General features: G+C 45.7%; 1 long non-coding RNA gene across 1 annotated transcript; it reads right to left on the reverse strand.

Moving 5' to 3' along the window:
• Positions 1 to 19,535: 19,535 nt before the first annotated feature.
• Positions 19,536 to 24,936, reverse strand: LOC113879789. The gene is made up of 2 exons (XR_003507457.1): positions 24,677 to 24,936; positions 19,536 to 20,547 (listed from the first exon to the last, which is right to left on the reverse strand). It is a non-coding gene; the product is annotated as an uncharacterized LOC113879789 (long non-coding RNA).
• Between the last annotated feature and the right edge of the window lie 22 nt (positions 24,937 to 24,958).

Consider the following 24,958-nt stretch of genomic DNA (forward strand, 5'->3'; position numbering starts at 1 on the left):
CGCTCAGTCGTGTCCAATTCTGTGCGACCCCATGGACTGTAGTCTGCCAGGCTCTTCTGTCCATAAAATTCTCCAGGCAGAATACTGGAGTGGGTAGCCTTTCCCTTCTCCAGGGAGATCTTCCCGACCCAGGGATCGATCCCAGATCTCCCGCATTGCAAGCGGATTCTTTACCAGCTGAGCCACCAGGGACGCCCAGGTTCTCGTTAGTTGCCCGTTTTATACACAGCAGCGTGTATGTGTCAGGCCCAACCTTCTAATGCATCCCACCACCCCCTTTACCCGCTTCGTGTCCATATGTTTGTTTTCTACATCTGTGTCTCTATTTCTGCTTTGCAAATATGTTCATCTACCATTTTTCTGGATTTTTACCAAAAGGAACTGAATGTAATCCCGCCTGTCACATGAGCTCCAAAGCTCAGGTTGCGCCCCCTTCTCCCCCTGCCCAGCTTCCCTACAAGGTGGCCTCTGCTCCCATCCCTGGGCCTCAGCCACGCTGTACCCAGTGCCTCTAACCTCTAAGCGCCGTCTTGCCCCCAGGTCTTTTCCACACGCTGTTCCCTCTGGTCCCCATTCTTTCTCATCTCTTCTTCCAGTCTGTTCATCTTTCAAGCCGTCTTAGAAGTCACTTCTCTTAGGAAAATAGTTCCCTGAATGAACTGTCCTGACTTCCTTGGTTGTATCTCTCATAACATGTATCAGAACAGTCATTAATTCATTATTTGTGTAATCATTTATTTAATTCCTGCCCTCCTCTACTCCTAAGGCTCCCAAGGCTTTGGGAACTCCTGGGACAGGGAATACATCTGTTTATTATTATTACTATTATTTATTATTAAAAATATTTACTTATTTATGTGTTGGGTCCTGGTCATGGCACGCAGGATTGTTAGTTGCAGTATGTGGACGCTTAGCTGTGGCATGGGGGATCTGGTTCCCCGAGCATGGAGTCTAACCTGGGCCCTCGGCACTGGGAGTGTGGAGCCTTAGCCACTGGACCACCAGGGAAGTCCTCCTAACTCCACACGGCCCTGATTGGCATCTGGAACATAGTAGGAACTCAAAAGATAGTTGCTGAATAGCTGAGTGAGATGTGTTCCCATCATTTGACTCAGCTTTCGTTCTCCCCAGTCTGAAAAAAACAACTTAGAGCCAACCATTCATTGATGACAGGTCAGTACATTATTCTTAAAGGACATCACATACACTTTTATTTTTTTTTTTAAGTCTTACTTCCATCAGTGACTCATTTTGTGACCTTGGACTGCTTGCCTTTCCTCTCTGAAAAAGGTAGATAGCATTTGGTACAGTGCTTCTCTGGAAGGCTGGGGAACTGTTTCATTTAGAGAGAGGTTGGCAAGTTTTTCAGTGCTCTTAAAGTACAATTTTGTTAGTATCCTGGTGGTTGTAAATGATTATATAAGTGATGAATAGAAATGAACTATGATTTACCACGTGAATATATTTCAGTTATAAGGGTGTGTGTGTGTGTGTGTGTGTGCATACCTTTTGGTGCTAAATCGGTAAACATTTGTGTGTGCATATTGGGCTTCCCTGGTGGCTCAGATGGTAAAGAGTCTGCCTGCAATGCGGGAGAACTGTGTTTGATCACCGTGTTGGGAAAATTCCCTGGAAGAAGAGAAAGGCTACCCACTCCAGTGTTCTGGCCTGGAGAATTCCATGGACAGAGAAGCCTGACAGGTAATCCATGGGGTCGCAAAGCGTCAGACACGACTGAGCGACTTTCACTTTCATTTCTTTTTAAAGAATAGTTTGCTCTAGAATGCTCATGAACATCCAGAAGTCTGCTGCAGATTTGTTTGAAGCTGTAACTGTTTGACTTTTCTTGAAGCTGTTTTCATTTCTAATTCATTCGGCTCTATTCATTTCTAATAATGAATAATAAACCAATATTTACTTAAGTGGTCAGAATTATGCAAAACCTTTTCCTTTATCAGAGCTGACCCTCATGATTACTTTTGCTAGATAGGAACTACTGATATTTACAATTCCCATTTTACAGATGAGGGAGCAGAGACTCAGAGCGGTGAAATAACTTCCCTAAGGCCACACAGCTAGTAACTGACAGATCAATGACTAAAATCTGTGTGGCGTGTTCTTAATCTTTGGAAAAATTGTGCATGTGCATTTGTGACTAAGAAATAAAGAGAGGAATGTGACCAAAATTGCTATTCATTCTGAAGGGTTTTCAGCAGAAAGGCGCCCTCAGAATAGCATTAGTCTACAATCAGATGCCTCAGTACTGAGCGGTATGAATGCAAGAGGGGAGCTAAGGTGATGGATGAAAATATTACTTTCAGCGCACCTGTATTTGTGAGATAAGCTGGTGCATCCATCAAATTACAGTCCAGTGCAAAGCGAAGTCATGTTTGCCAAACAGAGCTGCCTAAACTAAAGCTGGTATTTGGATACAGCCGGATCTCAGGAATGCAGGCAAGAGGAGACCCCTACAACCCCCCAGGCCCTGATCAGAGGATCAGGGGTCAGAGGAGGGAATGTCAAGGTCGGCTCCATCTTGTGCTGACACTAACCTCCCTGTGAATCCCTCCAGCGTGGCCTCCTTCATCTAACCACATATAGTCACTCTTTTTTAATTAAAAAATTTTTTATTGAAGTATAATTGATTTACAATGTTGTGTTAGTTTCTAGTGTACAGCAAAGTGATTCAGCTATATATATATTTATAAATATATAAATAACATATATTTATTTTTCATATTTTTCATGGAGAAGACTCTTGAGAGTCCCTTGGACTGCAAGGAGATCCAACCAGTCCATTCTGAAGGAGATCAGCCCTGGGATTTCTTTGGAAGGAATGATGCTAAAGCTGAAACTCCAGTACTTTGGCCACCTCATGCGAAGAGTTGACTCATTGGAAAAGACTCTGATGCTTGGAGGGATTGAGGGCAAGAGGAGAAGGGGACGACAGCAGATGAGATGGCTGGATGGCATCACTGACTCAATGGACATGAGTCTGAGTGAACTCCGGGAGTTGGTGATGGACAGGGAGGCCTGGCGTGCTGCGATTCATGGGGTCGCAAAGAGTCGGACACGACTGAGTGACTGATCTGATATGATCTGATTTTTCATATTCGTTTCCATTATAGGTTATTACAAGATACAGAATATGGGTTCCTGTGCTATATCGCAGGTCCTTGTTTATCTGTTTTATATCTTCATTCACTCAATCAGCCATTCAACAAACGATTTCTGACCACTTGATATGTAGGCACAGGGTATGAAGGAGAAGAAGGCATATGTGCGTCCTCTACTCTGGAGCTTACAGTCGTGCTTGGGAGAGGGCTGTATGTCATGGGATATGCGCTAAACGAACAGATGTCCTTGTTGCTCCCAAGTCAAAACCCTCTTTTCCTTCCTAAAGTCTCCTAGGCCACTAGACCACACCACCCAATGCTTCTCTTTGCTCCAGTCATCTACCAGCCCCGGGGGCCATCTCTCTTAAGGTCTGAGCTCATGGCTCAGTGTTCTCTGCTCAGCCACTCCTGCTTAATTCTTGGCCACTTCAATATCCATGAAGTGGTCCTCTGACATTCCTGCCTCCCCATCCCTCCCCTGAGGATCCTGTCTTCCATCCCTCTCAGCACTCATCCTCACTGCCATACCCTTGACCTTGCCATTGTCAAAACCTGCAACCCCTACATAATGTCAGTTTTTTAGTGTATTTATTTTTACTGGAGTGCAATTGCTTTACAGAGTTGTGTTGCCTTCTGCTGTACAATGACGTGAGTCAGCTATGTGCATACATATATCCCTTCCCTTGTGGACTCCCTCTCTGCCCACTGCACCCGCCTAGGTCATCATGGAGCACTGAGCTGAGCTCTCCGTGCCACACCGCCGGTTCCCACTAGGGATCTGTTTTACACATGGGGGTGTATTTATGTCAACCCTAATCTCCACATTCACCCCTCCCTCCCCTACCCCACTCTGTGTCCACACATTCATTCTCTAGGTCTGCATCTCTATTCCTGCCTTGGGATTAGGGTCATCTTGTGTCACTTTCGAGCTTCTACATTTTTCTAGGTTCTACATTATCTGGGGTTCATACACAGATGAGCCCTACATAATGTCAATTTAAAGCATCCCACAGGGTAAGTGGGATGAACTCCCCAGGTCAGTAGGTGCCCAATATGCTACTGGAGATCAGTGGAGAAATAACTCCAGAAAGAATGAAGGGATGGAGCCAAAGCAAAAACAACACCCAGTTGTGAATGGGACTGGTGATGGAAGCAGGGTTTGATGCTGTAAAGAGCAATATTGCATAGGAACCTAGAATGTTAGGTCCATGAATCAAGGCAAATTGTAAGTGGTCAAACAGGAGATGGCAAGAGTGAACGTCGACATTCTAGGAGTCAGCGAACTAAATGGACTGGAATGGGTGAATTTAACTCAGATGACCATTATATCTTCTACTGTGGGCAGGAATCCCTTAGAAGAAATGGAGTAGCCATCATAGTCAACAAAAGAGTCCAAAATGCAGTACTTGGATGCAATCTCAAAAAATGACAGAATGATCTCTGTTCGTTTCCAAGGCAAACCATTCAGTATCACAGTAATCCAAGCCTATGCCCCAACCAGTAACACTGAAGAAGCTGAAGTTGAACAGTTCTATGAAGACCTACAAGACCTTTTAGAACTAACACCCAAAAAAGATGTCCTTTTCATTATAGGGGACTGGAATGCAAAAGTAGGAAGTAAGAAACACCTGGAGTAACAGGCAGATTTGGCCTTGGAGTACAGAATGAAGCAGGGCAAAGACTAATAGAGTTTTGCCAAGAGAACACACTGGTCATAGCAAACACCCTCTTCCAACAAAACAAGAGAAGACCACACAAGATAACCTCTGATAAGCTCTCCATTCCATGAGCCATTTCATGGTCAACTGGTTACAACCTTAATTCTGTCTGCAGCCTTATTGTAATTCCCTTTTGCCACCTAGTCTAATATATTCAGAGATTCCAAGGGTGAGGATGTGGACACCTTTCAGGGGACCATTATTCTGCCTCCCACAAACCCCTCAAATGCCTTTCCCTTCCCCTGGGTTATTATTTCTAACCTGAGCAAATCTCATTCCGTCCAACTGTCTGCTTACTCCCTGTCTGCACCCGTGCAGTGCAGCCTTGTTGGAGAAAGACAGAAACCACAGCTCACTCCACATTCATGACCACTCGTCTTTTTTAAACAATTAATTAATTTTTGGCTGCCCCGGGTCTTCATTGCTTTTCTCTAGAGGCAGTAAGTGACGGCTGCTCTTCATTTCGGGGCCAGATTTCTCACGGCGGGGGCTTCTCTTGTTGCAGAGTGTGGGCTCCGGAGCACGGGCTCAGTAGCTGTGGTTTATGGGCTTGGTTGCCCCCAGTCACGTAGAATCTTCCCGGACCAGGGGTCGAACCCTTGTCCCCTGCACTGGCAGGTGAATTCTTAACCACTGGACCACCAGGGAAGTCTGCTACGACCACAGTCCTGAGTAAGCCCTTAGGCTGCCAGGCGGTTCTGCTACGTTTCCCTAGCGCGTTCACTCTCTCCCTCTCCTGTTTGACGAGCTCATACCTCCTCCTCACTCTTCACATCCCCACGCTTCCTTCCTTGTCCTTACTCTCCGCTGAGGCTCTTGTTTCCTAGTTCCCCGAGAAAACTGGGGCAATGAGAAGCGGACAGACTCTGCTGCACGTCCACCCGCCCACTGGCATCTGTGCTCGTCTCCTCCCTCCCTCTCAGCCGCTATGGACCAACTGCCCAAAGCCAGTCCCCCGCTGGCGCCTGGAGCCTCTCCCTGTTCGTGAGCTCGAGGCCATCACTCCAAGGGAGCCCCCCACTGCATCCTGTGCTATCATTACCCACCCCCGCTGCCTTTTGGATCGTTTTCCCATGAGCATGCCAGCGTGCTATCATTTCTCCCATCACACAAAACCAAGCTGAAGTAAAACCCTCTCTGGATTTGACATCATCTCTGCAGCTGATCCCTATTTCTTTCCTTCTTTTTTTGTACAGAAAAATGAGAAAAAGAGCTCTTTGCCTCTTGGGTCCAGTTTCTTCCCTCTTACTTTCTTGGACCTGCTCACATCCGGCTTTGGCTGCCGCCGTGCTTCTCAAGGTCACCGACAACTGCCAAGCCGCTGTCTCTAGCGGTGGATTCCTAGCGTGGACCTTGCTGGGCTCCCGGCAGCACCTGATACAGCTCACCTCTTCCTCCTGAATGCTCTGCCTTTATGTCCTCACTTGCTGTCCTTTCTCAATGACCACTCGTCTCAGCCGCCTCTGCTGAGTTCTCCCTATCTCCTGGACCTTGAGATGTGGAAATGCCTCATGCTCCCTTAGTGACCGCATCCAGGCCTTTAGCTTGAAATACCATTTTATAAGCTGTGCTTATGCTTAGTCACTCAGTCGTGCCCGACTCTCCGAGTCTCCATGGGCTATAGCCCACTAGGCTCCTCTGTCCCTGGGGAGAGGCTCCTCTGTCCCTGGGGAGAGGCTCCTCTGTCCACGGGGAGAGGCTCCTCTGTCCATGGAGAGAATACTGGAGTGTGTTGCCATGCCCCCCCTCCAGGGGATCTTCCCAACCCAGGAATCGAACCAGGGTCTCCTGCTTTGCAAGGGGATTCTTTACCAACTGAGCTATCAGTGAAGTCCCTTTTTATTAACTAACCACCTCCAAATTCTAAGGGCTTCCTGATAGCTCAGTTGGTAAAGAATCCCCCTGCAATGCAGAAGACCCTGGTTTGATTCCTGGGTCAGGAAGGTCTGCTGGTGAAGGGATAGGCTACCCACTCCAGTATTCTGGCTTGGAGAATTCCATGGACTGTATAGTCCATGGGGTCGCAAAGAGTCGGACATGACTGAGTGACTTTCACTTCACTTCCAAATTCTATCTGTAGCCTGGACCATTTCTGAGTCCATTCTCTTTCCTAACCTCCACTCTTGGACGTCAAATAAACTTCTCAAAATTCAAGTGATTAAAAACTGGGATGGCCATGCCAGCCTCTCAGTTAGTTACTCAGGCCAAGAGTTTTAGCATCAATCTTGACTCCTCTCTTTCCCTCACTCCCTTCACCAGTCTGAACTGTTCATGTCAGCTCCACTGCAGATGTATCCAGGATCTGACCCTTCCTGTCCCCTCCACTTCTCCCACCCTGGTCCACCCACTTTCTTTTTTGTTTTTTTTTTTTAAGTGTGTCTGACTCTTTGCGACTCCATGGACTGCAGCATGCCAGGCCTCCCTGTCCATCACCAACTCCTGGAGCTTACTCAAACTCATGTCCATCGAGTTGGTGATGCCATCCAACCATCTCATCCTCTGTCATCCCCTTCTCCTCCTGCCTTCAATCTTTCCCAGCATCAGGATCTTTTCAGATGAGTCAGCTCTTCGCATCGGGTGGCCAAAGGATTGGACTTTCAGCTTCAACATCAGTTCTTCCAATGAATATTCAGGACTGATTTCCTTCAGGATGGACTGGTTGGATCTCCTTGCAGTCCAAGGGACTCTCAAGAGTCTTCTCCAACACCACAGTTCAAAAGCATCAATTCTTCGGTGCTCAGCCTTCTTTATGGTCCAACTCTCACATCCATACATGACTACTGGAAAAACCATGGCTTTGACTAGATGGACCTTTGTTGGCAAAGTAATGTCTCTGCTTTTTAATATGCTGTTTAGGTTGGTCATAACTTTTCCAAGGAGCAAGCGTCTTTTAATTTCATGGCTACAGTCACCATCTGCAGTGATTTTGGAGCCCCCCAAAATAAGTCTATCACTGTTTCCACTGTTTCCCCATCTATTTGCCGTGAAGTGATGGAGCTGGATGCCATGATCTTAGTTTTCTAAATGTTGAGTTCTAAGCCAACTTTTTCACTCTCCTCTTTCAGTTTCATCAAGAGGCTCTTTAGTTCTTTTTCGCTTTCTGCGATAAGGGTGGTATCATCTGCATGTCTGAGGTTATTGATATTTATCCTGGCAATCTTGATACAGTCCATGGGGTCGCAAAAGAGTTGGACCCAACTTAGCGCCTACAAAACAACAAAATCCTTAACTTGATCACATCTGCAAAATCCCTTTTGCCACATAAGGTGATGCATTCACAAATTCACAGGGATTAGGATGTGAACAACTTTGGAGGGTGGTAGTATTAGTCCCCTCACCTAGCCCACCTTCTAATAAACCACATATTAGTAATACTTCATCAGCTGTCTCCTTGAGGATCTGGGCTCCTCTGGAAGGATTTCTGCCTGTATCCTCAGTGCCTAGGGCTATTCATGGCTAATAGTGGATGCACAATAAATATTTTCTTGAAGGAACATCTGTTGTTTTGGCTCTGATTGTTTGCCTGTTCTTGAGATATGTGCCACCAGCAACAGCGCCTCTGTTTGAAATCACCTGCCCCCAATGTGCCAGGCAGTGTCAGCAGTGGCCTGGGCTGGCTTTGGGGACTGTGTTGGGCAGCTCCCCAATCCAGGCAGCCTGATGGGAGCTTCATTTCCCTTCCATCAGCATTTTTTTTTTTTACCCCAGGCTGCTTCAGTGCACTTCAATTCTTTGATATTTATCAGAGTCCCCGAGGTGGGAGGCTTGGTTCCGCCCCGCCACTCCAGGAGATGTCTAGAAAGAGCCTCGTCTCTCTCAGATTTGAGCCAGAGATGCATCTTCAGTCTCGCAAATGGTATTTTGTTACCATGGCAACCGAACTTCTAAAAAAACGGATGTCAAGTAACATGCGGATCCCAGTGCTCATGGCAACCGCCATTCTGCATATTTTGGGGAGAAAATGTGTCCCGCCTTCTTCCTGCCTGTGAGTTGAGGAGGGGGAAGGTGAGCTTAGCAGCACCAGGTTTCCTTCCAGAATTGATGGATTTTGACAATAGCAGGGCCAGAGGCCAGACCCCGCACCCCACCCAGGGTGAAAGCCTCTCCTACAAGGTCACATAACCAATGCCTCTCCCTACCCCCTGTGCTTGAAAGGAGGTCTGTCTTCTGCTCCTTCTGCCTCTGATGCTCAAACCTCTGGAGACATGCTCGGGTTCTACCAGGTGTGGTGCATACACACCCCACTGCGGGCTAGCTGTAGGGATCACTCTTCACCTGCTCTTGCCTTTACTGGCTCTTGGATTCACTCATGTGACCCATCAGGAAATGTTCGCTAAGAGCCCACCATGTGCCAGGTCCTGGGCTGGAGCACGGAGGCGACTAGGACGGGATTCAGGCTGCGAGCCTCTTTCTTCAGCCTGGAACCTTTCAGGGAAGATAAGTAAACACTCAAATTACTCCGTGGCTTGAAAGAGGCGAGCATGAGGCACAGGCAGGAAGGGAGTGATTAGCTCTGGCACAGATGTTGCTGGGGGTGGAAATCAAAGAACCCAGCTTTGTTTTAAGTTCTTTTACAGAAAAGATTGGCCACACTATGTATATTCGAGGAAGATTTAAGAAAAGATCTCTACCAAGTTTCCCAAAGACATTTTGGACTATGTACTCCATTCTCTTAACCAAAGATGCATATTTTCCCTGTTATGGTGTTTCTGAAATCAGGATGTGTTTTTATCGTCAACCATATATTCAGTGAAATGTTTATTTCCCTTTGTTGTTTATTCCCTAAGTCCTGTCTGACCCTTTTGTGACCCCATGGACTATAGCCAGCTAGGCTCTTCTGTCCATGGGATTCTCCAAGCAAGAATACTGGAATGGGTTGCCATTTCCTTCTCCAGGGGATCTTCCTGACCCAGGGATCGAACTTAATTCTCTTGTATTGGCAGGCAGGTTCTTTACCGCTGAGCCACCACGGAAACCCTTTCTTTCCCTACTTTCAATTAAATGGATGGTGCGTCTTAGAATCAAGGAAACATGAGATTTCTCTTTTTTTCCCTGTCAATATTTCTTAGTAGCTGAGCCTGAGACTTGAGAGAATCTTCCTGGCTTGGACTCCTGCTCATATTTCCTCCCTGAAGAAGTGCAGGCTTTCTCATTAGAGACACCTGGGTTTGATTCCTGCGTAGGGAAGATCCCCTGGAGAAGGGATAGGCTACCCATTCCAGTATTCTTGGGCTTCCCTGGTGACTCAGACGGTAAAGAATCCACCTGCAATGCGGGAGACCTGTGTTCGATCCCTGGGTTAGGAGGCTCCCCTGGAGGAGGGCATGACAACCCACTCCAGTATTCTTTCCTGGAGAATCCCCATGGACAGAGGAGCCTGGCGGGCTATAGTCCATGGGGTCACAAAGAGTCGGACACGACTGAGCGACTAAACACAGCACAGCATGTGGTTCCAGACAGAAGGATTTTGAGGGGCTTCTCTGCACTGGGCAGTTAAGTTAACGAGGGTGGGTTCTGGAGTGGCATTGCCTGGGTTCAGTCCACGTCCAGGCTCCATCACTTTCCAGCTGCGTGGCCCCCTCACAGCCTCAGCATCCTCATCGGCATGGTTGCACAACTACATACTGTCAAGGCTGTGATCCTTCAGTGTATCCATTCTGACAAACCAAAGCCTGTCCGCTAAATACAACAAAACAGAAAGATGAGTTTACTGCAAGGCTTTCAGCCTGTGGGCTGGAAACTCAAGGCCGAGAAAGCAATGAGTTCCAACTGCTCACAGACCAAGGGATTGCTGGGTGGGAAATGCTGCAGATACCTGGCTTTTTTCAGCTGACGGGTTGCCTTAGTGGTCTTTCCCTGCCTTGTCTCTCTCAGATTTGAGCCAGAGATTTCTCTGCAGTCCTTTCTAGCACATGGGTGTGTTGCTTCTCTTCCAGCCTCGACAGCTGACGGTCACATTGGTGACTTTTCAGCAGTTTCTCTTACTCTGAAATGCCTCTGCTTACAAGCGCCTTGCTGCTTACAGAAGAGAGTTCAAACTCCACAGTTCCTGGCACCTAAGGCTTTGGACACAGATTTACTGAAATAATGAAAGGACCTCCACGATCTGGCTCTAATGTATCTTTTCAGTCTTTGTTGCCACTACCTCTTCCTGATCGGGGGTGGTATCTATTCTGTAACTCAATTGGTGCAATTTTTAGAAACCTCAGGTTATCAAGCTGTGTTGTTTAAAAATAACTGTTTAAATAGAAAAATAACAAAGACTAGAGTGTCTCAGATTTAAAATACTAAGAGTTGTCTTTGCCCATCAGACCCTCCACTCTTCTGGTCCTAACCTTCAGCCTCTAGACCACAGGGCTGAGCACATGTCCCAAATCAGGCAATTATATTATCCTTGGCCACAGTGATTGGTCTAGGCACAGACATATGACCCAGGGTAGCCAATGGGAAGTCTTCCCTGAGATTTTTTTTTTTCCTTCATGGTCCCCCTCTTTGCCTCATCTGTCCCAGTTTTTCTTGCAAAATGAAGACCTTAGTCTAATGCTGCTTGCAACTGTGATCTAACTGAAAGGAGAAAGACTAATGGTGGTGAGAGACTGAAGTGAAAAGGCAGAGAAAAGCAGAAGAAAGGAGAGGGGAGGGAGGAAAGGGAGAAAAGGAGAGAATTAGCAAATACTGGTGTGTTTGAGCCCTGGATCCATGTGTCCTAGAGACCAGCTTCACCATGTGCTTCTTCTGCTTAGAATGTTCAGTCTATAATTTTCTATTTTGGCTTAAGCTGGTTTGAATTGGGTCTGACTAGGACTGCAGCCGGGCAGGCTTGCTTGTATACTCCTGAGAATGAGCGCCCTTAAATTTGTACCCTAGACTCCTCCCGGTTGCGCCTTAGTCTTTAGCCTGAATTAAGTTTCAATGACTTGTAACTTAATGAATTATTGGCTAATAAAAACTCTGCTTATATTTTGTCATTGCAAGCTAGAAACATATCACTTGATCAAATTAGCCAAATTAATTTAAATACTAATGGGCATAGCCTGAAGAACACAGACAACTGGGTCAGTGTAGTAGGTTTCTAGGTAAGAAAGTAAACCGTGGCCCATTTCACAACTGCCAGCACCTGGTTTGGTAACACAAGCCACGAATTAGGCAACATGACTGTGTTGATTATAACTTGTCCAGATATCATTTGTGACCTCAGAGCTCCTGTCTCTCTAACTTGTCTTATGGTTGGTAGAATGGATGCCGAGAAGTCATCCCTCCTTCCTTAGGTAACGGCGCCCCGAACAGTGCTTGTTACATAGAAGGCGCTCAACTGTTATTTGTTGGATTGAACTGAACTGCACCTTGATCTCTGGGCTCCCATCTCCTCGTACATGTCTAATAGCGAGTGTGTCATTTCTTCTTGGCTTGCTCTTATTGTTCAGTTGCTAAGTCATGTCTGACTCTTTGAGACCTCATAGACTGTAGAATGCCAGGCTCCTCTGTCCTCTGCTATCTCTCCAAGTTTGCTCGAATTTATGTCCAACGAGCGGGTGATACTATCTAACATCTCATCTCTGCTGCCCTCTTCTCCTTTTGCTTTCAATCTTTCCCAGCATCGGGGTCTTTTCCAATGAGCTGGCTCCTCACATCGGGTGGCCAAAGTATTGGAGCTTCAGTGTCAATCCTTCCAATGAATATTTAGGGTTGATTTCCTTTGTGACCTCCTTGCTGTCCAAGGGACTCTCAAGAATCTTCTCTGGCACCACAGTTCAAATGCATCAGTTCTTCAGTGCTCAGCTGTCTTTATGGTCCGACCCTCACATCTGTATATGACTACTGGAAAAACCATAGCACTGACTGACTATATGGGCCTTTGTGGGCAAAGTGATGTCTCTGCTTTTTTAATATGCTGTCTAGGTTGGTCATAGTTTTCCTTCCAAGGAGCAAGGGTCTTTTCATTTCATGGCTGCAGTCAGTCACTGTCCACAGTGATGTTGGAGCCCAAGAAAATAAAACCTGTCAACATTTCCGCTTTCCCCCCTTCTATCTGCCATGAAGTGATGGGGAAGGATGCCATCATCTTAGTTTACTTAATGTGAGTTTCAAGCCAGTGTTTTGCTCTCTCCTTGACGAGCAGGTGCTTTGCCTCCCCTGGCTTCAGTGATCAGCTCAGGGATGGATATGTGAGCCGAGGCAGTCCATGAGACTCAACTCCAGAATTTTTCTTGAAACTAGTGGGACCAGAACCAGCTGTGCCTGCCAGTAGTACTAACTCCTGCGTTTGTCAGGGGAATAAAAGGGACCATCTCTTTTAGCCTGTGCTTCTTAAGAGAGGACTTCCCTGAAGCCCCTCCGCAGACCTTCTCTCCCAACTCATTGGTCAGAACGGGATCACATGTTCATTCCCAAGCCGGTCCCTGGCAAGGAGGAGACCACCATGACTGCTGGGACCGAGCCACGGCCAGCCACCCTGCCGCACAAGGTCCCACAGCGGGTGCTTTATTGATCCCTTCCTCCCCAGCGCCGACAGCCTGTTCTCTCTTCAGGTTCCATCTGCCTCGCACATGGACAAGTCCCTTCCACCCCTGGGAAAAGCTCTTCATTTGACCCTACACCCTTTCTAGCCACCAAACTCCTTTCCTTCCTTCCATCAGAATTAGGTAGGCTAATGACTTGCAGAACTCAAACGGTGTTGCTGAGGTGTGCAAAAGGACTCTGTATTCAGCCTCTCTCAAAATGGACAAAAGCTCAAGAAAGGAGAACCAGGGGCAAAGGAACCATTCAAGCAAAGACTGGGTGACCATCTCTGGGTCAGTGTAGAAAGGCTTCTCCTACTGGGAGTGAGCTTGGGCTGATTTTATTTGTTTATTGAGCACCTATGATATACTAGGTATACTGGGCTCAATACTGAGGATGTAGCAGTTAGCAAGACAGAAATATTCCTGGGGTCATTCAGCTTAGAGGTTAGCAGGGGAGACGGGCCTTGAGTGAATAATTATACAGACAAATATATAGTTACAGGCATTGTAAGATGATCCTTAAAATCCCTTCGAATCAAAGACTTATGATTTTCTATGTCAAATCCTTAGCTCAGTGCCTGGCGCATGGTAGGTAGTTCAGTAATTGCTACTATAGATGTTCCCTGCCCGCTGAGCCTACGGGGAATGCTTCTCTCCCCCAAACTCCTACACTCTTTGTGTCTGGGTACTGTGTGCGTACATGGGTGCTGTCTCTTCAGTCGCGTCCGATTTTTTGTGACCCATGGACTGGAGCCCACCAGGCTCCTCTGTTCATGGAATTCTTTGGGCAAGAATACTGGAGTGGGTTGCCATGCTCTCCTCCAAAGGATCTTCCCCCACCCAGGGACTGAACCCAGAGCTCCTGTGTTGCCAGCACTGCAGGCACATTCTTTACCACTGAGCCACCTGGGAAGCCCTGTCTGAGTAGTAATATTTGCTTTTCAGCAGTTGTTGTCAGTCCCTCAGGCATCTGTGACTCTTTGTGACCCCCATGGACTGCAGCATGCCAAGCTTCCCTGTCCATCACTATCTCTCGGAGTTTGCTCAAACTCATCTCCATCGAGTTGGTGATGCCATCCAACCATCTCATCCTCTGTTGTCCCCTTCTCCTCCTGCCTTCAATCTTCCCCAGCATCAGGGGCTTTTGCAATGAGTCAGCTCTTTGCATCAGGTGATCAAAGTATTGGAGCTTTAGTTTTAGCATCAGTCCCTCCAATGAACACCCAGGACTGATCTCCTTTAGGATGGACTGGTTGGATCTCCTTGCAGTCCAAAGGACTCTCAAGAGTCTTCTCCAACACCATGGTTCAAAAGCATCAATTCTTCAGTGCTCAGCCTTCTTTATGGTCCAACTCTCATGCCTGTACATGACTACTGGAAAAATCACAGCTTTGACTAGATGGACCTTTGTCAGCATTCAGCAGAAGTTTTATTATTAAATTTTGAATTTGTTTACCTGGTGCCTCCAACTATAATATTAACCTACCAAACGACCAGATTCAACTAGTTAAGAAACAAGAATTATTCATATTGATTCACTTCTTTGCCTATGTTCTGCAAGCCAAGAACACAAATAGTGATTAAAAAGAGAAGAATTCCTAATATATCTCCAGCAGTTTCCCATATATCAGCTTATCTGGGCCAACAGCAGTCCTGTGCAGAAAGCAGGAATGTTACCCTCCCTTTTCCACTGAGAAAAGTAAGGCTTAGAATATCAAATGGTTTTTCAAACTGCGGAGGAGAATGGTTCTTCCTTCATTTTTTACTTATTTTTAAAAGTTTTATAAAAAATTTATTTGCTGTTAGTTGCAGCACGTGGGATCTTCAGTGTTCCTTGCAGCAGGCGGGATCTTCTGCTGTGGCATGTGGGATCTAGTTCCCTGACCAGGGACCAAACCCCAGCGCCCTGCAGTCCGAGTCTTAGCCACTAGACCCCAGGAAGTCCCTCTTCCTGCAATTTTCAAGCCTCTTGAAAATTGGAACTCCTCTAGAACTCCTGCTGGAAGACACCAGGGGAATCATCTACTCCCATTTTCCCATTTTACAGATGTTCTCATCTGTAAAATGAGACTCAGGTAGGTGCTGGACTTGACGGCAATCACATGGTTAGTAAACCAACGAGCTGACGGAAGACTCCTAGCACCTGACTCCCAAGCCTGAATTGAGTCATCCTGTCCTTATACACTGAGCGATAGCTGCTGTTAATAATTAAGGGTGGGTGGGTGTTAAGGGTGGGTGAATGGGGGATGGGAGAGGGGGGTGAGGGTGCAGGGACGAGGATTCGGGATTTCCCAGGTGGGGCTGGAGGCAGAGGTAGTCACAGGGCCTGGGGCTTGCTTGGGCCCCTGATACAGCCCCACTGGGGCCACAGGTAGCCTCAGGGTTCCCCTTAGGTCTCCTGACCCGGGCCATTATTCCTCCATCTCCCTTCCCTAGGCCCTAGGCCCTCGTGGCGTCCTGATTGCCTTCCGCATTCCGTGCTCTTGGAGCCCCGCTGTGGCTGAAAGTACCCACTGCAGCACTGATTGCACCTGTTCCTGGGGGAAATAGCAGAGCTAGAAAGAGGGAGGTGAAGGACCCTTGGCGACCATTTTACAAATGGTTTCCCCTTTTCTCGGGGGAATCCTGTCTTCTAGGCATTTCCCAAATGTACTGTTCATGACTAACTCTTCGAATAGGAGTAACGTGTGTGGTTCAGGGTCGGGAACGACTCCCACCTGTCACCAAGCAGTTTCTAGGGCCAAACACGAACGAGGGGAAAGTCGGTAGAGTTTAGTGCTTGGGCATGGAGCTCTGGAGAAAGAAAGAGTTGTGTAAGCTGCAGCTTCACCTCAGTGATCCCCATCTGTAAAGTGGGGATGGAAATAATGCCTAATGAGGTTCCCTGGCAGTCCAGTGGTTAGGACTTGGTGCTCCCCATGCCGAGGACACAGGTTTGATCTGTGGTTGGGGAACTAAGATCCCACCTGCCACTCCGCATGACCTAAAAAAAAGTACCTAATCAGTTTGTAGGCAGATGGGAGAATGGCATGGAAAGGGCAGTGCTTGGCACACCACATACAAAAATTAACTTGTGTGATAGATAGTGGTTAACATAGCAGATCCTAAGAGTTCTCATCACACAGGTAATTTAAAAAAATTTTTTTAGTGTCTATATGAGATGATGGATGTTAACTAAATCTATTGTGGTCATCATTTCACAGCATATGTAAATCAAATCATCATGCTCTATACCTTAAACTTACACAGTAATGGATGTTTTATTTATTTCTCAATATAACTGGGAAAAAAAAATAACTTCAGATAGATCATAGCCCTAAATGTAAAACATAAAGCTATCAAACTTTTGGGAGAAAACCTAGGAGAAAAATGACTGTAGTCTTAGATTGGGCAAAGACTTCTTAATGCAATACTGAAAGCATGATACATAAAAAAAAAAAAAATTGACAAACTGGATTTCATAAAAATCAAGAACTTCTGCTCTTCAAAAGACCAAGAGAATGAGAAGTCAAGCCACAATACTGAAGAAAATGTTTGCAAATCACATATTTTGTAAGGGATTTGTATCCAAAATATACAAAGAATGCTCAATAATTAGCAAACAAAACAACTCAATTTAAAAAATAGGGAAAAGATTTGAGCAGATACTTCTCTTGCAAAGATATGTGGGTGGCAAGCAAGCACATAAAAGATGTTTGATGTAATTAATTATTAGAAAAATGCACATTAAAACCACGATGGGGTGTCATTACACACCTACTAGAAGAGGGGTCCCCAGCTCTGGACCATGGAGTGGTGCCGGTCCACGGCCTGCTAGGCACTGGGCCACACAGCAGGGGGTGAGCAGGAGGCCAGCAAGGGAAGCTTCATGTGTATGTACGGCCTCTCCCTGTCTCTCATTACCACCTGAGTTCTGCCTCCTGTCAGATTCTGCATTATGGTAGTGGTCTATTTCATTATACACCACCATGTAATAATCATCAGTATCAGTTATCAGTTCAGTTGCTCAGTTGTGTCCGACTCTTTGCGACCCCATGAACTACAGCCTGCCAGGCCTCCCTGTCCATCACCAACTCCCAGAGTTTACTCAGACTCATGTCCATTGAGTCGGTGATGCCATCCAGCCATCTCATCCGCTGTCGTCTCCTTCTCCTCCTGCCCCCAATCCCTCCCAGCATCAGAGTCTTTTCCAATGAGTCAACTTTTCCAATCAGGTGGACAAAGTATTGGAGTTGCAGCTTCAACATCAGCCCTGCCAATGAACACCCAGGAATGATCTCCTTTAGCATGGACTGGTTGGATCTCCTTGCAGTCCAAGGGACTCTCAAGAGTCTTCTCCAACACCACAGTTCAAAAGCATCAATTCTTCGGCGCTCAGCTTTCTTTATAGTCCAGCTCTCACATCCATACATGACCACTGGAAAAACCATAGCCTTGACTAGACGGACCTTTGTTGGCAAAGTAATGTCTCTGCTTTTTAATATGCTGTCTAGGTTGGTCATAACTTTCCTTTCAAAGAGTAAGTGTCTTTTAATTTCATGGTTGCAATCACCATCTGCAGTGATTTTGGAGCCCCAAAAAACAAAGTCTGTCACTGTTTCCACTGTTTCCCCATCTATTTGCCATGAAGTGATGGGACCGGATGCCATGATCTTAGTTTTCTGAATGTTGAGCTTTAAGCCAACTTTTTCACTCTCCACTTTCACTTTCATCAAGAGGCTTTTTAGTTCCTCTTCACTTTCTGCCATAAGGGTGGTGTCATCTGCATATCTGAGGTTATTGATATTTCTCCTGGCAATCTTGATTCCAGTTTGTGCTTCATCCAGTCCAGCGTTTCTCATGATGTACTCTGCATAGAAGTTAAATAAGCAGGGTGACAATATACAGCCTTGACGTACTCCTTTTCTTATTTGGAACCAGTCTGTTGTTCCATGTCCAGTTCTAACAGTTGCTTCCTGACTTGCATACAGATTTCTCAGGAGGCAGGTCAGGTGGTCTGGTATTCCTACCTCTTTCAGAATTTTCCACAGTTTATTGTGATCCACACAGTCAAAGGCTTTGGCATAGTCAATAAAACAGAAATAGATGTTTTTCTGGAACTCTCTTGCTTTTTCGATGATCCAGCGGATGTTGGCAATTTGATCTCTGGTTCCTCTGCCTTTTCTAAAACCAGCTTGAACATCTGGAAGTTCATGGTTTACGTATTGCTGAAGCCTGGCTTGGAGAATTTTGAGCATTACTTTGTTAGCGTGTGAGATGAGTGCAATTGTGCAGTAGTCTGAGCATTCTTTGGCATTGCCTTTCTTTGGGATTGGAATGAAAATTGACCCTTTCCAGTCCTGTGGCCACTGCTGAGTTTTCCAAATTTGCTGGCATATTGAATGCAGCACTTTCACAGAATCATCTTTTAGGATTTGAAATAACTCAACTGGAATTCCATCACCTCCACTAGGTTTGTTTGAAGTGATGCTTGGTAAGGCCTACTTGACTTCACATTTCAGGATGTCTGGCTCTAGGCAAATGATCACACCATTGTGATTGTCTGGGTTGTGAAGATATTTTTTGTACATAATAATGGACTTCCCTGATAGCTCAGTTGGTAAAGAATCCACCTGCAATGCAGGAGATCCTGGTTCAATTTCTGGGTTGGGAAGATCCCCTGGAGAAAGGATAGGCTACCCACTGCAGTATTCTTGGGCTTCCCTGGTGGCTTAGCTGGTAAAGAATCTGCCCACAATGTGGGAGATGTGGGTTTGATCCCTGGGTTGGGAAGATCCTCTGGCAAAGGGAACGGCTACCCACTCCAGTATTCTGGCCTGGAGAATTCCATGGACTGTAATAATAATAGAAATAAAGTGCACAATAAGTGTAATGCGTCTGAATCATCCTGAAACCATCGTCCCTCCTGGGTGTGTGGAAAAATTGTTTTCCACGAACCTGGCCCCCAGTGCCAAAAAGGTTGGGGACCACTGTATCAGGATGTTTAAAATCAAAAGACTGATTATACCACATATTGCTGAGGATGTGAAGGATGTGGGGTTCTCACCCACTGCTGGTGGGAATGTGAAATGGTGCAACCGTTTTGGGGAACTTCTAGGTAGCTTCGTAAAAAGTTTGAATACACGTCTGATGCACGACCCAGCCATTCCTGTCTCAGGAGTTTACCCAGGAGAAATGAGAGCATCTGTCCACACACAGACTTAGACATGCATGTTCAAAGCAGCTTCATTTGTGATAGTTAAAAACTGGAAACAATCCAAATGTCCATTAACAGGTCAATGAATAAACAGATTGTGATATGTTTACACCATGGAACATTATTCAGCAGTAAAAAAAAAAAGAAAAGGCATAAACAGTTATTGACATGCAGTAATATGGATAAATGTCAAAATAATTATTCTGAGTGAGAGAAGCCAGAGAAGACAAAGTACACAGCATGTGATTCTATTCATATGAACCTTTAGAAGATGCAGACTTACAGCGACAGAAAACAGCTCTGTGGTCACCTGGGGATGGGATGCGGTTTACTTCATTATAAAAAGGAAAAGGTCTCCCTGACACCCTGCCTGAGGTCAGGGGGCATGTCCTGCATCGTATCCCTGCGTTCCACTGTGTCTGGGGGAGTACACTGCATGGGTTAAATGGTCATGAAAAGTATGCTGACACTTGATAATTCCTAACAATGATTAAGTTAAGGGCTCTCCCATGGGAAAGCTCTGTAAGGAAAGTGAGTGACGACCTGACGTGATTGTTAACCTTTTTTAAATTTCCTTCGGCACAGCTGTGTGGCAACATTAGCGCAGGAGGTCTCATCTTTCAAATCTCCCTGGTGCCCAGACCCTGCCAGTGTCTCACCGGAATGGAGCGCCTGCAAGGGCATTTACCCAGTGACTCACGGGGAACTCAGGGACTTTGTGACATGCTTCCAGTGGTGGCACTGCCCGTAGTAAACCCCTCCCCTTCCAGCTCCTCCTAGATTCTCTGCCTGGTACCTCACTTTCCTCTTGGGAACTTAACCTCACTTTCTCTAAGTCAGAGGCTCCTGTTTAACTTGTGATTCAGTGAGGACAGTCACGCTGAGCTGAGAACGGCGCCCTGGGGACATCTGGCTGCAGCTGAAAGTGCCCGTCATCCATCACTCCTAACAAGGTCCACATGACGGAAATCTCAAAATGTCGCAGTAGTCCAGCCTGGCTACTGAAGGATTTCAGCCTTTGGCCAAAAAAAAAAAAAAAAAAGGTAGAGCTATTTAAGACCAAACTGCTTTAAGAATGACAATCTTTTATAGAGTACAAACTTATGTAGGGGAAAGGGGGAAAGATAAATTAGGAAGAGGGATTAACAGATACACACTACTCTACATTAACAGGTAAACAGTAGCACTGGCAACTGCCGGGGTCCAGCCCCGTGGAGTCAGGGGTTTCCAAGGGGAGACGGCATGTTAATTAAAGATACAAAGAGTGGTTAAATAAGGATAGCTCAGTGAGAAAATTTAGTGGACAAAAGAGGCTGAAAAATTCAGCCAGAAGGTGAGAGAAAGGACGACATGGGGAGACCAAGTTTCAGTGAACAAGGCCCGCACTTTATTTTCCAAAGTAGTTTTTATACCTTAAGTTATGCATAGAGGATAATGGGGGAAGGGGTAGAGTCATGCAGTAAGCCAGGCTTTCTTCCTGCAAACTTATCACATGCAAAAGTTTAGGTGATTTGCATCATCTTCTGGCCCGGAGGCCTGTTAACATTTTAAGACCCTTTCTTCAGAAAACTTATTTTTCTCTAAAGGTGATTAGTCAGGCGCCACCCTCCAAAAGCATTAGATAAAGTTACACTCCTATAGGGCAAAGGTGTGGTGGGCTATAACAAGAAGAAGAATTAACTCAAGGTTACAAACATTAAAGCTACCACTTACACGAATTATATTAATCAATACACTGCCAGGGACACAGTAGGTAAGGGATATGGAAACTTAGCAGCAAACATTGGCCCAACAAGTGACAAACCCTTCACCAATACAATTTCTAATCAATCTTTTAACTGCTCAAAGGAATCTGTATTTAGACAGTTTAGAACATCTCATGCCTCTCACAGCTGGGAGGCTCTGAACAATCACATGTGGCCAGAAAAACCTATTCAGGCAGGCTAGAGGACTTCCAAAGGAGTTTGTAGGTTGAAACACTATCACACCCAGGAACTTTATTAACTGGAGCTGTAAGTTAACTCTTTTTTCAGAGAGAGGTAATTGGGGACAGCTCCCCATAAAGTCAGAGGTGTAGGTGAGAGCACAAAGCAGAAAGTAGGCAGACTCTGGTTTTGGGGGTAGATGCTCGAGAATTTCCAGGGGGACTCCTGAGGCTCGATCTGCCTTTGCATATGCCGAGCCTCCTTCCTCATGACCTTTGCCACGGGCGGAGTTCCTCACACTGGCTCCCGGCAGGCAACTACATTCAACACCTTGTAATAACCTATAATGGAAAAGAATCTTAAAAAGAATTGATACATGTGTAACTGAATAGATAAATACGTATAACTGAATACATATGGATACATGTGTACAACTGAACCACTGTGCTGTACACTGGGAACACTGGAAATCAACTACAATTTAATTAAAAAAACAAAAGGAAATCTGGTGTTGGACCCTCCCTTTTCCACCTGGCAGGTTACAGTCCACAGGGTCACAAAAGACTGAGCAACTGAGCAGGCATGCATGCCACACCACATACAAAAATAAACTCTAAACAATAAGAATGAGAACCCGTATCAATCTAGACGGGTGGGATGGGGAGGGAGATGGGAGAGAGGTTCAAAAGGGACGGAAGAGGTGACTCATTGGAAAAGACTCTGATGCTGGGAGGGATTGGGGGCAGGAGGAGAAGGGAACGACAGCGGATGAGATGGCTGGATGGCATCACTGACTCGATGGACGTGAGTCTGAGTGAACTCCGGGAGTTGGTGAGGGACAGGGAGGCCTGGCATGCTGCGATTCATGGGGTCGCAAAGAGTCGGACGACTGAGCAACTGATCTGATCTGATGGTAGATTCATGTTGAGGTTTGACAGAAAACAACAAAATTCTGTAAAGCAATTATCCTTCAATAAAAAAATAAAATTTAAAATATGGGGGAAAAAAAGAATGAGAACCATAAAACTCTTAGAAGAGAACATTGACAGAACACTCACTGACATAGTTGTGGCACTATTTTCTTGGATAAGTCTCCTACGGCAACAGAAATAAAACCAAAAATGAACACCTGGGGCCTAATTAAACTTAAAACTTGTGCACAGCAAAGAAAACCATCAACAAAATAAAAAGACAATCTATGGAATGGGAGAAAATATTTTTAAATGATGTGACCGACAAGAGGTTAATATGTAAAATATACAGACAGTTCATATAACAATATCAGTATACAATATCATCAACAACAACTACCTAATCAGAAAATGGGCAGAAGACTTGTATAGCCATTTTTCCAAAGAAGACATACAGATGGCTAACAGGCACATGAAAAGATGCTCCACACCACTAATTATTAGAGAAATGTAAATCAAAACAACAATCATATCACCTCACACCTGTCAGAATGAGTATCATCAAAAGTCTACAAATAACAAATGCTGGAGAAAATGTGGAGAAAAGGGAACTCTTGTACACTGTTGGTGGGAATGTAAATTAGTACAGCCACTGTGGAAAATAGTGGCTCCTCAAAAAATTAAAAATAAAGTTATCCAGAAATTCCACTCCTGGGTATATATTTGGAAAAAACAAAAACACTAATTTCAAAAGACAAATACACCTCAGTGTTCATAGCAGCACTATTTACAATAGTTAAGACATGGAGAAGGCAATGGCACCCCACTCCAGTACTCTTGCCTGGAAAATTCCATGGACAGAGGAGCCTGGTAGGCTGCAGTCCATGGGGTCACTAAGAGTCGGACATGACTGAGCAACTTTCCTTTCACTTTTCACTTTCATGCATTGGAGAAGGAAATGGCAACCCACTCCAGTGTTCTTGCCTGGAGAATCCCAGTGAGGGGGAGCCTGGTGGGCTGCCATCTGTGGGGTCGCACAGAGTCGGACATGACTGAAGCGACTTAGCAGCAGCAGCAGCAGCAACACGTGGAAGCAATCTGAGTGCCTAGCAACAGATGCCTGGATTAAGAAGCTGTAATATTTCACTCAGTCATTAAAAAAAAGGCTGAAATACTGCCATTTGCAGCCACTTGGATGGACCTAGAGAATATTATGCTTAGTGAAGTGAGTCAGACAGGGAAAGGCAAATTCTGTAAGATATCATTTATATGTGGAATCTAAAAACAATACAAATCAATGTCCATGCAAAACAGAAACAGACTGAGAGATGTAGAGAATGCGCTTGTGGTTACCAGAGGGGAGAGGGAAGTCAGGAGAGACAAAACAGGGGTTATGTGATGAACTGATACAAACCACCAAATATAAAGTAGATAAGCAAGGAGGATATACTGTACAGCACAGGGAACTATAGGCATTATCTTGTAATAACCTATGTGGAGTATAATCTGCAAACATATTGAATCACTGCTGTACAGATCAGAAAACATTTTGAAATCTGCTCTATAACTGTGCGGTGAGGATTAAATGGTTTGATGTTGGTAAAACTTTTTGTCACAGTTCAGTTCAGTCGGGTCTGACTCTTTGCGACCCTATGGACTGCAGCATGCCAGGCCTCCCTGTCCATCACCAACGCCCGGAGTTTACTCAAACTCATGTCCATTGAGTCAATGATGCCATCCAACCATCTCATCCTCTGTCCTCCCCTTCTCCTCCCGCCTTCAATCTTTTCCAGCATCAGGGTCTTTTCAAATGAGTCAGCTCTTCGCATCAGGTGGCCAAAGTATTGGAGTTTCAGCTTCAGCATCAGTCCTGCCAATGAATATTCAGGACTGATTTCCTTTAGGATGGACTGGTTGGATCTCCTTGGAGTCCAAGGGACTCTCAAGAGTCTTCTCCAACACCACAGTTCAAAAGCATCCATTCTTCGGCGCTCAGCTTTCTTTATAGTCCAACTCTCACATCCATACATGACTACTGGAAAACAACAGTTGTAGCTATAATTATAAATTAGTAAAGTAAGTTGTTATGTGTGGTGCTGGCAGATTAAGGAGTTACTTTAGTGATCTAACCTCCTGTCTTGGAGGTAATAAGCTGTGCAGTCCGGTAAATTCCTCTCCAGTAGCAGTGTGACTTTGAGCACACGCACTAACCTCTCTGGCCTGTCTTCTCATGTGTAAAGCGGAAGAATAAAAGCCAAGACCCAAGGTTTGCCCTGAAACTTAAATGTGTACTCCCCGTAAGTGCTTACCTGACGTTCTTTCCTTCCAATCCAATGGCAGAGTCATCGAACAACTCCTGCAATAATAATAACCCCAGGAAAGCAGAAGCCCTGAAACAGTGGCACCGCAAGCGATACAATTACGGCTAGAGTTGAAGCGGTCGCGGAGCGACGAGAGATCGCTCAAGTTCCGCAAACCATTCCGCACTTCCAACTCCTGGAGACCCGACTCCAGCGGAGGCAGCTGATGCTTGTCCATTACCATGGCAACAGCACCTTCCGGTCTGTTGTGCCCGCCCTCCCCCTCCCCCT

Source organism: Bos indicus x Bos taurus, chromosome 2 (genome assembly GCF_003369695.1).
Source record: "Bos indicus x Bos taurus breed Angus x Brahman F1 hybrid chromosome 2, Bos_hybrid_MaternalHap_v2.0, whole genome shotgun sequence".
Classification (NCBI taxonomy): Eukaryota; Metazoa; Chordata; class Mammalia; order Artiodactyla; family Bovidae; genus Bos; species Bos indicus x Bos taurus.